The following is a 6,000-nucleotide window of genomic DNA, read 5'->3' as shown; positions in this document are numbered from 1 at the left end:
GTTGAGGGCACTTCGAATGCTATGTGAAATTGATAGTTCATATGAGATGAAGGAAATGTCAAATACTATGAAAAGAACTACTACTATTTATAAATCAAATATTTTTGTGGCAATATTATTATAAAAGCATTGGATTCAGTCAATGCTACTGAAGGTGATACTTAAGTCATTTTTGAATATGCTCTGCCAAAGTAACTTCACAGCAGGACTGATGGAAACTTGAACAGGGAAATTGAGATGGGAATTCATCTGGAAGGTGCAAATTAGAAGTGATTTATTTAGTGATTTTTAAAAGATGGGATGAGGTCTTATACCTGGGCTGTAGGTAATGCATATTGCTGCTTTCATTAATGATAATCACAACAGATTTTAACATAATTCAGCAGGCTTTGTCAGAGAAATGCCAAGAGGGACACAGACAAATATCTCCCCTAAATAATTGTCCTGATTTAGAGGGCACTTATAATTAGAATAAGGAAAGATATCCTCCTGAATTCTGGATGTCAGTCAGTAAGTGGAAAAGCAGATATTCACACTTATTATGCACTGTTTTTTTTTTTTATTGCTAAACCCTGAAATTGTAAATAACTATAAAAACAAGGATGATTATAACAAGAATAATTTTAATTTCTATAGTATTTTACATTTACAAATGTTTTACAAATATCTCACTTTGTCCTTATGACTATCCTAAGAGGAAGATATTATCATCACTTCCGATTTATAGATAAGGAAACTGAGGCACATAAAGATCAGGTGACTTGCCCAGGGTCATGCAGCAAGTGTTTGAGATAAGACCTGAAGCTCCTCCTGACTCCAGGTTCAGCATTTTATCCTCTGTGTGGCCAGATCACCTTTACATTCCAATCAAGGTCTTTCACATATGCTATTTAAAGCATTTCAAAATAATGATGATGCAAATAATAAGGCTCAAATTCAGGTCTCTGTGATTGGATTCTATTCATTGAAATTCAACAGTCATATATAAAGTGCCTACTGTGTGTAAAGTGTCAGACAAAGTTTTGGGGAAGAAGATGCAAAATTTAGATAAAACACAGACTTTGTCCTTGTGGTTCTAGTATGGGAATATGACACAATCAGAGATAATTAGAGCAGAAAATACTACATGATAAATGTGTGAAGTGGTACAAATCACATGTTCTATGGAGCCAAGGGGGGACATGAAAGCTCATGCTCTATCAAATGAAGAGATGAGGGGAGACCAGGGAAAAGGGAGCATTGGGACCGGGCTTTACATTTTAAGCTACTTTTCCCAGGTTGACATGGGGGAGATGAAAGAGTATATATTGTAGGCACAGGGAATACCATGGGGGAAGTATGGAATTGAGTAGACACGAGTCAGTTCTATATGGAAAACCATTGTAATCTTGTTGTTTATCTCTATAGAAAAACCCCACGAAGGTAACTCAGAGTTGACACATCCTGGGCTGGGGTCAGTTTCCATAATCTCTATGATGCTTTCAGGTTTCAAAAGCCCTTTACTTGCTTTATGTCATTCACTCTTCCCAACAACACTGTGAAATAGGTACTATAGGGTTTATTGCTCCCATCTGACAGATGAGAAAGCTTAGGTTTAAAGTGACTAGCTCAAAGTTATACAAATAATAAGTGCAGGATATGGGATTCAATTTCAAGTGTCTGATGATGTTAAATTTAGTGCCCTTTCTATGTTACCACGCTGCTAACCAGGTGCCAAATCTGGCTATTTCAATCTCCACAATGTGTCTCATATATGTCTCCTTCCTCTACTAATGTTCTGTCCTTCACTACCTTTCATCCAGACTATTGGTCTCCCCAAGTCATCTTTTTCTCTACTTCAGTCTATCATCTGCTAATCTTTCAAAGTGATTCTCCAGAAATACAAAGGAATTCATGTCACCTTCTCTCTCTTCTGCTCATTGATCTCCAGTGCCTTCCTACTAATCTAGAATTAAATAGGAATACCTCTGTTTAGAATTTAAAACTCTCCATGCCTTTGCCCCCTTCTCACCCCCAGGTCCCAATGACTAATAACATTACTCTGAGATTACCTTCCATTGATTCTTTGTATATCTTGCACATACATAATGCACATAGTTGTTTGTTTGTTTTTTTGCATGTTTTCTCCCCAGTTAGAATGGGTTCTCCTGGAGAACAAGGATGATTTTTTTTTCCTTTCTTTGTATGTACAGTGCTTAATACAGTGCCTAGCACATAGTAGGTTCATAATTAATACTTGTTGACAGTGACATTCCCAAAAGAAAATAAATGGTTGAGTTAAGATTTTAAGCCAGAACCTAGAATTCCCAAACCAGTGACCTCTCCATGCTCTCAGTAGCCCTGGCTGTGTTTTGCTGTAGTTTATAAGTTCAATTAATGTTTTTATAGCATCAGTATCCTACAGTCTAGAAATGTGTTCACTCCAATCTCAGCTGGCAGCAAAGTCAATCTGCCCAGTGACCTCAGATATATCTTTGGGTTTCTGTTTGCCTACAGGATATTAGGAGGAGAAATAAATCACTGTTAGTGTGATGTCAGATTTGACTTTAGACTTAGCTTTGCACTTGTGTAGCACAGTAGAACCATTAGGCTTGAAAACTCCCTTATTACCCAAGGTTTACTTTTGATAATTATCATTATGCAAAATGTGACTCAAGTGCTTCTCCTGTACATTCTTTCTAGCAACAAACCAGGCAAGGACCATAACTTGAATAGCAAAACATTTAATTGGGACAAAATAGCTAAGTAAATAGCAGACAAAAAGAAGCAATGAAATTATTTTCACCCTTCCCATATATAAAGGGATAAAATCTCCCATGCAGTCCCCTACGTATGGTAAAGAGAATGATGTCTAGGAAATTGCAGGAGGAGTGGAGACCAAAACATGTCTTACGTGTTAAAATATAGATACTCTTTGCCTTAAACTTTCTTACATGCACATTTTACAAAGCTGTTGGCATACTCCCAGACCTCCCTTTATCACTGCCTTTCTAGTCACCCTTGGCAATTGTTCCACTCCCATTCTGAAACCATCATCTTCAGAAACTCTATTCACTTCCATTAGGATGTGAAAGTGATATGTTGTTATTATTACTTAACCAAAGACATCAAGGTCACCCACTGCATCTCATGCCATTGCCAGTCATCCTGATTTTTGTCTTGCCACTAGACTTTGATGATGCTGGAAGTGAGAATGAGACTGAGGACTCACTTAAATCCTGTACACACAGGAGTCAAGTCAAGACATCACCCTGAAATGTCATTGCTCCTCTTCAAAAACAAAAGATAAACAATAGTAACAAAAGTAACCACAACAATCCCCTTCCGTTCATTTGCCTCCTCTGAGGCTCTTTCATTGTTTCTCCACCAGACTGTTTGTACTATCTTTTGGAATTGTTTCTGCTGTATTTTCCTCTTCCTTAGGGGAACAGGAGGGGGATGGGGAGAAAGACTTATCATTACCCTTTTGTGAAACTCCTAATAAAAACATTTTCTTCTCTTTTGTTAAGAAGCATACCCAGCTATCATACCTAAGGGTCACTCGAGTTGTTGACAGGACTTTCCTATCATATTACCCTTTTGCTGGATGAGATCCCCAGAGTGATTGTTGTGGGGCCCCACACTGTCTACAATTCCTGCTGAACCACCTTCTGGGGCTTCGGGTAAATAAACACACATCCGTTTTCATCTGCCCTTCCAGCTCCCAACATGCCCTGAACAGCTAGTACCTTGGTCATGCTAATTGGCTTGAAACATTAATAAGTCATAAGATTCACTTAGTAACACAGAGGATAGAAGGGGCGGGGATGGCGACCTTTTCCCTACACTCCTGCCATTCCATTAACAACCCACTTACACAGGACTATTTCAAGCTCTTTTCTACTTTCACAGAATTCCTGACTAACAACAACCCCCTGAGGTTACCAACCGGCCCTATGAATGCAAGAAGCAAGATGCTAATTAGGTTGAAGGGATTTTGAGATTTTTATAGAAGCTGTCACCTTAATGCAAATTTTATTTGTACCACTGAGGATTCTAAATTACATTGGCCTGTGTTTATTATTAAAGCACCTTGTTCTGTAGTTTGGGGATGAATAAATGAGATCATTTCTGTGATTTCCCTGATGACTTTACAGATCCAGGCATTTGAAGGACTGTCATCAGGAAGAATTCTTCTTGTTCTGCTGCTTTCCAGAGGCCAGACTAGAGACAGACGTTACAAAGGGACAGATTTAGACACTGTGCAAGGAACAGTGCTAGCTGTCATTGACAGCTGTCCCACAGTGACCCTGGCTGCCTTGGGAGGTAGTGGGATCTTTGTTACTGGGTTTCTGAAGCCAGAGGGTAGGTGACAAGTGGCTAGAAGTTTGTAGTGGGGATTATAGCTGTTAAACGTTGATTGGAGGAGATGATATGAGATCCCCCCCAAATCCATTTGGAGAATTTCTACACACATCTATTAAGCATCAACCACACCCTGGTTAGAGATCCAAGCATAAGTAAGAGAGTAATGGGAAGTATTGTGATAAAGTGAAAAGAGTGATGTATTTGGAGTCATTTGACCTAGTTTAGAATCTGGGCTTTGCCATTTAATACTTGTATGACTCTGGGCAAGTCACAACCTCTCTGTGCTTAGTTTCCTTCTCTGTAAAATGAGGCAATTAGACTAGCAAACCTTTCAGGTCCCTTCCAATTCTATATTTATGGTCCCAAGATATGGCTTCTGCTCTCATACAAATTACGTCCTAGAAAGGAAAAACAGAAGAAAGGACAATTGTTAGGAGCAAAGAGATCATTCCATAATGAATCAATCAATAAACATTTAGTAAGTGCCTACTATGTGCCAGAAACTGTTTTAGGAGCTGTGCTAAGTGCAAAGATATGATTATTGTGACTTTTTGCTGGGAGTTAGCAATTCAATTTCAATTCAAGGATTTTGAGATTATTCAGTTGGGTTATTTTGTTTGTTTTTTATACCACTGAACATCTGCCAAAGAAGGTTGTTGTTTTGTCTGAATGGAGATGCTTGCTAACACTATTAATGCCACCTTGACTCACTAGGGTCTTTCTATTCAGGCTTTCTTTCCCCAGGCAGTACTTTATGCTTTAGACCTTTCATTTATTCTTTCAAATTTTTTATATCAAAAATAAATTTTGAATAACTATTAGTCTGGAAGGAGTCTGATAGACTGAGTCATACGATAATGCTTTGACCTATGCTCCCTCCAAAGGCTATTAGTATTTTAACACAAGAGGTAGGTCTTTAACCCAGAGGAACTAAACTCTTATGGTATAATTCCAGGCACCAATGGAAAGGTAGGGATGGTTTCCCCAATGTACCTTAAACTACAGAACAGACAAATTAGTAGAGAGAATGAATGGTCACTTAAATATCATTTCAGGAACACCCATTTTGCAGATAAGAGAATGGAGAGTAATCAAAATTCAACTCCTCACTTCTATTTATTCATCTAGCAAGTGGTAGAGCTAAGATGTGAACCCAGGTCTTCTGATTCTAAGTTCAATGGACTTTCTTTTTTTAAGCTATTTTCTCAAACTCCAATGACTTTCTCATTGAATCCTATTGCAAATACTTGGCATCAGATACTTTCCTAAAGTCAGGTTTTCAGCAGAGAGCACACAGTGGAAAAGGAGAGAGTATTTGAATGGGTAGGTCAAGGAAAAAGGGGAGTTGGCATTATGAAGACAATCATTGATGCATAAATCTGATCCTGACAGGGAACTTAGATTTCCTTCCAGTAAAGGAAAATTTTATAATGTTACTGAGTTTGAAGAAAAATTACCTTTCTCTAGGCAGAACCACGGAAAAAAGAGATTAAGACCTTGCTCCAGGTGTCAAAAAGAATGGAGTGCTGACAGTGCTGTGGTTTTTAGCATCATAGATACATCTGAGTTTAGTATCTAGTTAGAAAGAATAATCAGTTAAGATAGGTGGATGAAGACAATCACACACCACATGAACTCTTCCCTAGCCAGATA

Source organism: Petaurus breviceps, unplaced genomic scaffold (assembly GCF_028583685.1).
Source record: "Petaurus breviceps papuanus isolate PSGF00001 unplaced genomic scaffold, PetGlider_PUasm1.0 688, whole genome shotgun sequence".
NCBI lineage: Eukaryota > Metazoa > Chordata > Mammalia > Diprotodontia > Petauridae > Petaurus > Petaurus breviceps.
The sequence above is the reverse complement of the archived record's forward strand: the minus strand, read 5'-3'. Positions refer to the sequence as shown.